General features: G+C 35.6%; 1 protein-coding gene across 1 annotated transcript in view; it reads left to right on the top strand.

The window, feature by feature from the left end:
• LOC150106920 (phosphatidylserine synthase-like) overlaps window positions 1-13,456 on the top strand; it is a 215,757-nt gene that overhangs the window by 144,798 nt on the left and 57,503 nt on the right. The gene's annotated exons all lie outside the window — the stretch shown is intronic.

Below are 13,456 nucleotides of genomic sequence, written 5' to 3' on the forward strand. Positions count from 1 at the left end.
AAAATATATGAGAAGCTGGCAGTAACTGCCATAAACAGCTGAAGCATGTCGAAGTATTGACCTCTTACATATTTTTGTTCAAAGAAGAATGTCATTATAATATCCACCAAACATTAAACTTTTGGACTGTGTGAGATGTGGATTACCCATTCCCAAGATACAATAATTCTGTTTATTAATTTGCCCATAAGGATCTGTATTTACATTTTAGATCTAGAAAAGCCATATGGCAAAGTGCCTAGAGAAAAGCTTTTCAAAACATTATAATCATATGGGATAAATGTAACATTGTACAGAGCAATACACAGTCTTTATTTAAGCTGTAAATTTGCAGTTAGAATTGAAGGAAATACAGGAAGATGGCTTCATGTAAAATTAAGTTTAAGACAAGGATGCACATTATCTCCACTCTTATTCATCATCTATATGAACCACATTATGAAAGATAGTGGCATTAGTACAAATATGGCCATAGGTACAAATACAATTAAATGTATTTGTATCTATGGCCCCACAGAAGGTTCTCTTAAGGAAGAAGTGGTGTAATTTTTCAAGTCACTAAAGAAAGTAGTTTTTATTAAAAAAAAAAAAAGAGAGAGAGAGAGAGAGGAAAAGCTGGTCCTAGTTGCAAATCTAAACAGCAGAGCAAGAAATGAATCCCATACATATAGAAATGTTTTGAGGAAATTTGGAGAAAACAGCAAGATTAATAATAATTGTAAGTCATCATCATTATTATCATTGTCTGTAGGTCCAGTGCCTATTGGTGTCTGATATTCTTTACACCATTCTTTGCCATTCTCTTTGTTCATTGCCAGGTGACTCAAATTCTGTCAACTCTTTCCACACCACTCCTTAACATTATCTGCCCATTCTCATCTCAGGCATCCTCTTCTGTTTATACCATATGAGCCAAATATCAAGAGTTTGATCTTTCTACTGTTATCCATCCTGGTCCTTCAAACTTTTTTTTTGCATTAGATTCTCTTTGCAGGTTACTTTTTTTTTATACAGTTCTCCATTTGTTATCTTTTGCATCCATCCAGTTCATGTAATCTTTCCAATATTTGTATTTTGACCATTACCCATGTTTCACAAACATAGAGAACACTTGCAAATATGCATGTTTCCAGCAGTCTCAGCTTTAGGCAAGGCTAACTGTTTTACTTTTCCTTTTGTTATCTGAGATCTTGTCTCTTTTATGCATTGTTGCAACTTAGGTATGTGAAACTCCTCCTCCAACTCATGTCTCCTGACCTTTATTTGTTTTTTAATCATACAACCCATCATGCCTCTTTCTGATTTATGCTGTCAAATACTATCTGAAAGTCAACAAAAGCAGGAGAAAAATGAAGACAAACAAAACAAAATCACAAGAAAAATGAAAGGAAGAACACTAATGTACTTGTGCAGATCTAAGTGTTTTCTTCCAGTGCCAAAATATAAAATTTTGATAAATATATTTTTACATAGAGATTTCTCTACAATTAATCATAACATTAATATTTGATGCACAGTACTCCTGTCTCTTCTGAATTCTGCTTGCTCATCTTGTGGATTATCCATTAGTTTCCTTATCCTTTCTGTTTAATATCATCATAAGTACTTTTCCCACGTGACTCGTTAGAGCAATTGTTCTATACTTTTTACAGTCCATTTTCCTTTTTTTTTTTTTTTTTTTTTTAATATGTATTAGAATTGATCTTGTCCATTTTTCTCTTCTTCCCATGCATTATTACACAATTGGTGTAGTTTATCTATCATCACGTCACAACCATATTTCAGCATCTCTCCGGTGATATCATTTCCTAGGCTTTTATGGTTCTTCAAATGCTTTACTGCCTTTACAACCTCATCCCTCAGTATATATTTCTCTTCCTCTGTGCTTGGTGGTGGTATTTCCTTCAGTTCAACATTAACCTCTTTTGGACCTCAACATCTCCCTATATAACTCTTATATAACTCTGAGCAGTATCTTGTGCATTTCTCTCTTATTTCTTCTGTGTTCATCAAAATTTCACTCTTTTCATCTTTTATGATTCTCTGCTTTGGTCTCTATTTCTTGTTGATGTTTCTAATCATCTTGTATACTTCTCTTGTTTTATATCACCATAGTATTTATTGATATTCTCACATTGTTCCTCTAACCACCTTCTTTACTTTACTACATTTCACTGTATACTGTTCTTCCATTTCTGCAGAAATATCTCATCTTATCTTTAATGCTCTTTTTTTTCTCTCTTTAATTAGCTTTAATGTTTCTTGTGAGATCCACTACTTCTTTTGCCTCTCTGTCTTTGAGACTATTTCTTGCACTTCTGTCTTGATTGAAGACATCACTTTCTTGTTCATATCTTCCAGCTCCTTTTGCATAATGGATTGCAGTTCTTCTTCTTCATACACTTTCATGTACATTTTACTTATGATTTCCTTTCTCAGTGTCCTTATATCTCTCCTGCTTTGGAATTGTGTCTTCACATCTTGTTTGGGTTTCATCCTGATGTTGACAATCACTGAGCTATGATCCTCTTCCAGTCTGCTCCTTGAAACATTCAACACTGCTGGACTGATGCGGCCCATCTCTTGCATATGTCATGTCTAGCCTGTTCTTTATTCTTCCATCAGATGACCACCATGTCCTGTTTCAAGAAAAACTCAAGAATTCTTTCTTCCTCTTTCATTACTTTCTCCATATCCATATTGCCCATATGGATTTTTTTTGATAGTCATCATCATCATCATCAAATTCCTGCCATGTACCCTCAAGGGGTGTACAGGATATGATAGTACTACATGAAAAAATTACATCATTACTAACTTCCTATCTACAATTTTCCTCCAAATCAGTCTGTTACTTGTCAAGACTCCAACATTATCAGATCTTATATTTCTATCATCTAAGACACTTTGTACCGTATCAATCCACCTATATCTTGGTCTTCCTCTGGGTCGTTTTCCTGCCAACCTGGAAGAGAACGCTTGTTTTGCTAATCTTTCCTCTCCCATTCTATTTAAGTGACCATACCACCTGAGATTAGCTCTGCTAATGCATTCCTGGATGCTGACAATGTCAAGTTCTTTCCTAATATCCTCATTTTTAATATGATATTGCCATTGATGCCATCTGTTCACGCCTCTAATCTTTCTCAGGACTCTCATATCTGCGGTCTCTAGTCTTTGGTCAAGTGTTTTACTTCTGACCCAGCTCTCAGATCCATAAGTTAAAACTGGGTTGAACACTGTCTTCTATACAGCTAATTTAGTGTTCCGACTAATTTCTCTCTTATTCCATATGAATTTATTCAGTTGACTTCCTACCATACCAGCTTTATTGATTCTGTTGTCAATTTCCATATTTAATTTACGATCTTAACTAAAAATCGCGCCTAAGTAGGTGAAACGTTTTACTTGTTCCACAGGTTCTCCGTTCACAACGCAGTTGACATTTTCAATGATTCTGCCTATTTTTATTGTCTTTGTCTTTTTATTGCTGACTTTCATACCATATCTATTATAACAGCTATTCAATTTAGTCAGAGAATCTTGCAGACTTGTAGCGGATTTATTTAGAAGTATAACATCATCCGCATAAAGCAAAGAGCTAACATTAACATCTCCAATTTTGATATCAGGTTTAATACCACTTTCCTTCATAATGTGATCCATATAGATAATGAATAACAGAGGGGATAATGTACATCCTTGTCTCACACCAGATTTAACATTAAACCATCTTCCTGTACTTCCTTCAATTCTAACTGCTGACTTACAACTCAAATAAAGACTAAGTATTGCTTGATATAATGCCCCATTGACACCATATAACTGCAGCGTATGAAATAGCTTCTCTCTTGGCACCTTGTCATATGCCTTTTCCAAATCGACAAAACTTAAATACAGATCTTTGTTATATTCCCATGCTTTCTCGACTATTTGTCGTAAAGTGAAGATCTGATCCTGACAGCCTCTATTTGGCCTGAATCCAGCTTGTTCTTCACCAACCTTCCACAATTCTTCTCAACCGTTTCTCAAGAATACTTGCATACATCTTACCAGGAATACTCAGTAGGGAAATACCTCTGCAATTCTCACATTCAGTTTTATTTCCCTTTTTATATATGGGTACTATGAGAGCTCTACTCCAATCATCGGGAATTCGTCCCTCTGTCCAGGCTTTCTGAACTATGCAGTGCAGCCACTGTAAGACTCTTATACCACCATACTTCAGCATTTCTGGTCGAATATCATCTACTCCTGCTGCCTTTCCACATTTCAAGCCTTTGATGGCTTTTTCTACTTCAAGTATGGATATGTATTCCTGACTGCATGCCTGGTCAGTGTTTTTTATCACTGTGCTGTCATCACTGCTTGTTTCATTTCACAGTTTTTCAAAGTAATTACTCCATACTTCAAGGATATCTTTTTCTCCTGTTTTCATGTCACCTTTATCATCTCTAACTCCTTTTACAGCTCTTTCCTCCATTCCTAAGCTTCTTAAACAACCTCCAGAATATTTTGCCACCTTCTTGATATTTATTTTCTATATTCTTGCCAAAGTCCTCCCATGACTTTTGTTTAGCTAGTTTTACACACTGTTTAGATTTCTTACATTTGTCTCTGTATTCTGTAAGAGTAAAAGCTGACTTATTTGCCAGGAACTTTTGATATGCTTTCTTCTTTTCCTTCACTGCCTCTTTAACTTCCTGTGTCCACCAGGGAGTTCTGATTTTTTTTATCCTTACAACAACTTCACCACATGCCTCTCTGGCAGAATCAATCAATGTTTTCTTCAGAGTTTGCCACTGAATCTCCAAAGTTTGATTCCTGTTCTCAAACTCTTTCATTTTTTCTTCAATAATCTTTGTGTATTTTAGTCTACAGTTCACATCTGAGAGCTGCTCAACTTTTATTCACTTTAAAACTTTCTTACATGTTATTCTTTTTAATATTAAATTCAATTTTATCCTGCTCAAGACTATATAGTGATCACTTCCAATTTCAAATCCTCTGTACACTCTGGTGTCCTGCACCAGGCAGAAACACATCACTATCAACAATAACATAGTCAATGAGACTTTTCTTATTCCTAGCCTCTTCTCTCCATGTGAATTTGTGCACATTTTTATGTTGGAACATGGTGTTAGTAATAACCAGTCCATGTCCTGACCAGAAATCTAACAGATATTTGCCATTATTATTAGCTTTGCTCTTTTCTCCAAATTTTCCCAAAATATTTTTATATGTCTCACAATCATTTCCTACTCTGCTATTTAGATCCCCAACAAGGACCAACTTTTCCTTTTTCATTGTGTCAGTTGCTTTTTCTAAAGCCTCAAAAAATTCCTCCACTTCTACCTTAGTAGAACCTTCTGTGGGACCATAGGCACAAATAAGTCTCATTGTCCAGTTCCCCATTCTCATATTTGCCCACATTACTCTTCTTGAGACTGACTGCCATTCAAGAAGATTAGCCTCGTATTTTGTGTTGAATACTATGGCTACTCCTTCTTTTCCTTGATTGTCATTGCCTGAATATAACATTTTGTATTTATTGCTCAGAAAGATCTCACCAGTTTTTGTCTTTTTTGTTTCAGTCACCCCTATTATGTCGATCTGGTACTCATCTAATTCCTCAGCTAGCTCCATTTCTTTGCCATTCAGGCTTCTTACGTTGATAGTACCAATCTTTAACTCTGGTGATGTTGAGTTGGGGTGTGTTTTCAGATTTGTTCCAGTAGCTGACTTTTCGCTGTTCGCCCTGGTTCCCTGGCGAAAACAACGGGGGCCTTGTTTAACCGGGCGACGCCCCAGCTGGCATGAAATTTTGTCATGTTGTACCATCATTTTTTTTTTTAGTTTGGTTTAACCAATAAGAATACAATTTGGTCAGCTAAATCCCAAATTGCCAGCCCATCCTCCTTTGTTCAGTATCAAAGTAGATACCCAACGGTGCACCACGAGAAGGTGAGGATTGGACACTAGGTCAGAAGCCCTGGTCGGGTCTCTGCATTCCTTTAAAGGCTATGTGGAGGTCTCCTCTCAGTTATACAGCTTTGACCCTTAATTTGATAGTCTTAGGTTCATAACCATTCTTTTGAAGGATCTGTGTTAAATATTCTAATTCTTCATTTCTCTGTTTTTCTGTGCTGGAAATATTATATATTGGTCATATTGGAAATATTGGTCCCTTAGGGTTTTTATTAGGCCTATTTTTTATGAAGGATGGTGGTGTGAGGCCGCATTAAGAAATCTTCCTGTGTTGGTAGATTTTCTATAAATTCAGAAAGAAATGAAAAATCGAGAAAGAAATAGAGAAATAATGAATTAGAATATTTAACACAGATCCTTCAAAAGAATGGTTATGAACTTAAGACTATCAAAAAAATTCTCCACACACCTCCTACAAGCATCTCGCAGTAACAAGATTTCAAAAATACTATCATTCTTTCATATATCAAAAATGTTACAGACAAGATGGCTAAATTACTAAACAAATGTAACATCAAAGTAGCCTTTCTGCCGCTGGAAAAAATTTCGAGATTTCTACATTGCCCGAAACCTCCTCACCATCCTTTAAAAAAAACCAGGTGTTTATAAAATTTATTGTTCTTGCGGCATCTGCTACGTAGGACAGACAGGAAGATCTGGGGAAATACGCTTGATCGAACACCAAAAGGATGTGCAAAACAGAAGAGAACACAAATCAGGTCTAGCTTTCCATACTACTTCCACTGGCCACAATGTACTCTTGCAGAAAACAAACATGTACATAGAAAAAACTGCTACAGTAGTAGAAAATGTTCAAAAGGAAGTAAACAGAGTACAAATTATTACTTGACATAGAAAAATATGTTATCTATCAAAAGCATGAAATGTGGAAATTTGACCTTTGACCTAGTCAAAAGGTCAAATTCCAGATGATTGAAGTAGAATTTTCACAGTTTCCATCTATAAAAAGGAGAATAAAGCGAATGTGAGAATTACAGAGGAATTTCTCTATTAAGTGTTCTCAAGATATGACAAATAGTTGAGAAATCATGGGAATATAACAAGACAAGGATCGTTCTTTAACTTTTGTAGAATTGGGAAAGGCATATGACAAGGTGTTCAGAGAAAAGCTTTTCATGGTGCTGCAATTATGTCGATTAATTGGAACATACAGAGCAGTACATAGTCTATATTTAAGTTGTAAATCAACAGTTAGAATTGAAGGAAATATGTGATGTAAAATAGGTGTAAGACAAAGGTGCACATTATCTTTGTCTTATTCATCATCTTTATTCATAACATTATGAAAGAAAATGATATTAAAAGTGATATTAGAATCAGAGATAACAAACTTAGCTCTTTGCTTTCTGCAGATGATGTTATACTTCTATATACCTCAAGTACAAATCCTTAGGATTCCCTGACTCAGTTGAATAACTGTTGTAATAAATTTGGTATGAATATCAGAAATAACAAAGACAGTGAAAAAAGTAGAAACATTGAAAACATCAACTGCATCTGAATGGAAAACTTGTAGAACAAGTAAAACATTTCAGCTATTTAGGTACAGGGGGTGCTTAAGGGTCAAAGCTGTATAACTGAGAGGAGACCTCCACATAGCCTTTAAAGGAATGTGAAGAACCAACCAGGGCTTCTGACCTAATGTCCTATCCTCACCTTCTCATGGTGCACCCTGTGGGTATCTACAATGAACAAGGACTGGCAATTTTGGATTTAGCTGACCAAATTGTATTTTTATTGGCTTAAACCAAAATTTCAAATGATGGTACAACATGACAGAATTTTATGCCGGCTGGGGCGTCACCCAGTTAAACAATGCCCCCCCACCATTATTTTCGTCAAGGAACTAGGGCAAACAGTAAACAGTCAGCTACTGGAACAAATCCAAAAACCCAACCAACTCAATATCACCAGAGGTCAAGATCGGTACTATCAACGTAATAAGCCTCAATGGCAAAGAAATGGAGCTAGCCGAGGAACTGGATAATAAGTACCAGATCGACATAATAGGGGTGACTGAAACAAAAAAAATCTCACAAAATCTAGTGAGATTTTTCTGAGTAATAAATACAAAATGTTATATTCAGGCAATGACAATCAAGGAAAAGGAGTACCCATAGTATTAATACGAGGCTAATATTCTTGAATGCAGGCAGTCTCGAGTAGAGTAATGTGGGCAAATATGAGAATGAGGAACTGGACAATGAGACTTATTTGTGCCTATGGTCCCAGAGAAGGTTCTACTAAGATAGAAGTGGAGGAATGTTTTGAGGATTTAGAGAAAGCATCTGACATAATGAAAAAGGAAAAGTTTTTTTCTTGTCGTCATCATAATCAAATTCCTGCCATGTACTCTCAAGGGGTGTACAGGGTCCTTGTTGGGGATCTAAATAGCAGAGTAGAAAATGATTGTCAGGCATACAAAAATATTTTGGGAAAATTTGGAGAAAAGAGAAAACCAATAATAGTAATAATGGCAAATACCTGTTGGATTTCTGCTCAGCATGGATTGGTTATTACTAACACAATGTTCCAACATAAGAATGTGCACAAATTCACATGGAGAGAAGAGGCAAGGAATAAGAAAAGTCTCGGTGACTATGTTATTGTTGATAGTAATGTTTTCCCATTAGTGCAGGACACCAGAATGTACAGAGAATTTGAAATTGGAAGTGATCACCATTTAGTCTTGAGTAGGATAAAATTGAATTTCATATTGAAAAGAAGAACATGTAAGAAAGTTTTAAAGCAAATAAAAGTTGAGCAGTTCTAAGATGTGAACTGTAGACTAAAATACACAAACATCATTCAAGAAAAAATTAAAGAGTTTGTGAACAGGAACCAAACCTTGGAGATTCAGTGACAAGCCCTGAAGAAAATACTGATTGATTCAGCCAGAGAGGCATGTGGTGAGGTTTTCTATAAGGATAGAAAAATCAGAACTCTATGGTGAACACAGGAAGTAAGTTAAAGAGGCAGTAAAGGAAAAGTAAGCATATCAAAAGTTCCTGACAAATAAGTCAGTTTGTGCTCTTAAAGACTATAGAGATAAATGTAAGAAAGCTAAACACTGTGTCAAACTAGCTAAACAAAAGTCATTGGAAGAGTTTGGTAAGAACATAGAAAATAAATATCAGGAGGTTGGCAAGATATTCTGAACGTTGTTGAACAAGCTCAGAAATGGAAGAAAGAGTGCTATAAACGGAATTAGAGATAATAAATGTGACATGAAAACGGAAGAAATAGATATCATGGTGCACCCTGTTGGGTATCTTCCTGGATACTGAACAAACGAGGATGGGGTGGCAATTTTGTATTTAGGGGACCAAATTGTAATTCTTATTGCCTTAAACCAAAATACAAAATGGTGGTTCAACATGAAAAAATTTCAATCCGGCTGGGGTGTCGCCCAGTTAAACAAGGCCACCTTTGTTTTCAACAGGGAACCAGGGTGAACAGCAAAAAGTCAGCTACTGGAACAAATCTGAAAAAACACCCCAACTCAACATCACCAGAGTTAAAGATCAGTACTATTAACATAAGAAGCCTGAATGGCAAAGAAATTGAGCTAGCTGAGGAATTAGATAAGTACCAGATTGACATAATAGGGGTGACTGAAACAAAAAAGACAAACACTGGTGAGATCTTTCTGAGCAATAATTGCAAAATGTTATATTCGGGCAATGACAATCAAGGAAAAGAAGGAGTAGCCATCGTATTCAACACTAAATACGAGGCTAATCTTCTTGAATGGCAGGCAGTCTCAAGTAGAGTGATGTGGGCAAACATCACGATGGGGAACTGCACAATGAAACTTATTTGTGCCTATGGTCCTACAGAAGGTTCTACTGAGGTAGAAGTGGAGGAATTTTTTTGAGGATTTAGAGAAAGCATCTGACACAATGAAAAAGGAATATTTTGTCCTTGTTGGGGATCTAAATAACAGAGTACGGAAATGATTGTCACACATACAAAAATATATTGGGAAAATTTGGAGAAAAGAGCAAAGCTAATAATAATGGCAATTATTTGTTGGATTTCTGCTCAGGATCTGGACTGGTTATTACTTATACCATGTTCCAATATAAAAATGTACACAAATTCACATGGAGAGAAGAGGCAAGAAATAAGAAAAGTCTCATTGGTTATGTTATTGTTGATAGTGATGTTTTCTCCCTTGTGCAGGACACGAGAGTATACAGAGAATTTGAAATTGGAAGTGATGACTATTTAGTCTTGAGCTGGATAAAATTGAATTTCATATCGAAAAGAATAACTACATACGAAAGTTTTAAAGCGAATTAAAGATGAGCAGTTCTCAGACTAAAATACTTATTTAAAAAAAAATTAAAGAGTTTGAGAACAGAACCAAACCTTGGAGATTCAGTGGCAAGCCTTCAAGAAAACCTTGATTGATTCAGCCAGAGAGTCATGGGGTGAGGTTGTCTGCAAGGATAGAAAAATCAGAACTCCATGGTGGACACAGGAAGTTTAAGAGGCAGTGAAGGAAAAGAAGAAGAAAGCATATCAAAAGTTCCTGCAAATAAGTCAGCTTGTGCTCTTAGAGCATACAGAGACAAATGTAAGAAAGCTAAACACTGTGTAAAACTAGCTAAACAAAAGTCATGGGAGGACTTTGGCAAGAACATAGAAAATAAATATCAAGAAGGTAGCAAAATATTCTGGAGGTTGTTAAAGAAGCTTAGAAATGGAGGAAAGAGTACTGTAAATGGAGTTAGGTGACATGGAAATGGGAGAAAAAGATATCCTTGAATAATGAGTAATTACTTTGAGAAATTGCTAAATGAAACAACCAGTGATAGCACAGTGGTAAAAAATATCAGTCAGGAAGACATATCCATACTCGAAGTAGAAAAAGCCATCAAAGTCTTGGAATGTGGAAAGGCAGCAGGACAGATGATATTCGGCCATAAATGCTGAGGTATGGTTGTATAAAAGTCTTACAGTGGCTGAACTGCATAGTTCAGGAGGCCTCGACAAAGGGACGAATTTCCGATGATTGGAGTAGAGTTCTCATAGTAACCATATATAAAAAGGGAAATAAAACTTAATGTGAGAATTGCAGAGGTATTTCCCTACTGAGTATTCCTGGTAAGATCTATGCAAGTATACTTGAGAAACGGTTGAGAAGAATTGTGGAAGAAAAGGTTGTTGAAGAACAAGCTGGATTCAGGGCAAATAGAGGCTGTCAGGACCAGATCTTCACTTTACGACAAATAGTGGAGAAATCATGGTTATATAACAAAGATCTCTATTTGAGTTTTGTAGAGAGAAGAGAGAAGCTATACAATATGCTACAATTATATGGTGTCAATGGGGCATTATATCAAGCAATACTTAATCTTTATTTGAATTGTAAGTCAGCAGTTAAAATTGAAGGAAGTACAAGGAGATGGTTTAATGTTAAATCTGCTGTGAGACAAGGATGTACATTATTCCATCTGTTATTCATTATCTATATGGATCACATTATGAAGGAAAGTGGTATTAAACATGATATCAGAATTGGAGATGTTAATGTCAGCTCTTTGCTTTATGTGGACGATGTTATACTTATCAATAAATCTGCTACGAGTCTGCAAGATTCCTTGACTAAATTGAATAACTGTTGTAACAGATAAGGTAGGAAGGTCAGCAATAGAAAGACAAAGACAATGAAAATAGGCAGAATCGTTGATAATGTCAACTGCGTTGTGAACGGAGAACCTGTGGAACAAGTAAAACATTTCACCTACTTAGGCGCGATTTTTAGTTAAGATCGTAAATTAAATATGGAAATTGACAACAGAATCAATAAAGCTGGTATGGTAGGAAGTCAACTGAATAAATTCATATGGAATAAGAGAGAAATTAGTCATAACACTAAATTAGCTGTATAGAAGACAGTGTTCAACCCAGTTTTAACTTATGGATCTGAGAGCTGGGTCAGAAGTAAAACACTTGACCAAAGACTAGAGGCCACAGATATGAGAATCCTGGGAAAGATTAGTGGTGTGAACAGATGGCATCAATGGCAATATCATATTAAAAACAAGGATATGAGGAAAGAACTTGACATTGTCAGCATCCAGGAATGCATTAACAGAGCTAATATCAGGTGATATGGTCATTGAAACAGAATGGGAGAGGAAAGATTGGCAAAACAAGTGTTCTCTGCCGGGTTGGCAGGAAAACGACCCAGAGGAAGACCAAGATATAGGTGGATTGATACGGCACAAAGTGCATTAGGCGACAGAAATATAAGATCTGATAATGTTGGAGTCTTGACAAGTAACAGACTGATCTGGAGGAAAATTGTAGATAGGAAGTTAGTAATGATGTAAGTTTTTCAAGTCTATCATATCCTGTACACCCCTTGAGGGTAAATGGCAGGTATTTGATGATGATAATGATGGTATGCTAAGAAGTCACTGAATTAATTTGTGTGGAATAAAAGAGAAATTAGTCAAAACACTAAATTAGCTGTATACATGACAGTGTTCATCCAAATTTTAACTTATGGGTCGAGTGCTAGGTTACAAATAAAACACTTGATCATAGACTGGAGACTACAGATGTGAGAATTCTGAAAAAGGTTAGTTGATATTGTATTAAAACTAATTATATTAGGAAAGAATTTGACATTGTTGGCATTCAGGAATTTGTTATCAGCTTAATCTTAGGTGGTATGGCCACTTAAACAAAATGGGAGAGGAAAGGTTAGCAAAACAAATGTTCTTTGCCAAGAGGGCAAAAAAAAACTCTCCAGGGAAAGACCACGTTGTTGGTGGATTGTTGCACTAAAAAGTGCTTTAGAAGAGAGAAATATAACATCCGATAAGTACGAGATTAATTTGAGTCAAATGGTTGATGGGAAGCTAGTAATGATGTAACTTTTTCATATAGTAGTGTTATAATATCCTGTACACCCCCCTTGAAATTGCATGTCAGAAATTTGATTATATTGATGATGATGAATTGTAGCTGACATTAAAATGGAGAATTGGATAATGAGTTTTTTTTTTGAATCATTAGAGAAGCTGACATTAAAGAAAAAGGAAAAAAATAGTCTTGGTTGGAGGTTCAAGCAGCGACTTAGGAAATGAATACCAGATATAGAAATGTTTTGGGGAAAATGTGGAGAAAAGCGCAAAGTTGATGACTAACATAAACACCTGCTGGATTTTTGTTGAAGACATAGACTGGTCATTACTATAACTATGCTCCCAAATAAAGACATGCACAAATTTACATAGAGAGAGAAGACATAAGTCATAAGAAAAGTCTCATTGATTGTGTTATTGTTGAAAATAATATCTTCATGCTGGTTTTTACAGGGAATATAAATAGAAAGTAATCACCATTTAATTTTGAGCAGAATAAAATTGAATATTATATTGAGAACAAAAGTATGTAAGAAAGTTTTTAAAAGAATCAAAACTTGAGC

Source organism: Typopeltis vanoorti, chromosome 5 (assembly GCF_054136105.1).
Source record: "Typopeltis vanoorti isolate ZY-2024b chromosome 5, IOZ_Tvanoo_1.0, whole genome shotgun sequence".
Taxonomy (NCBI): domain Eukaryota; kingdom Metazoa; phylum Arthropoda; class Arachnida; order Uropygi; family Thelyphonidae; genus Typopeltis; species Typopeltis vanoorti.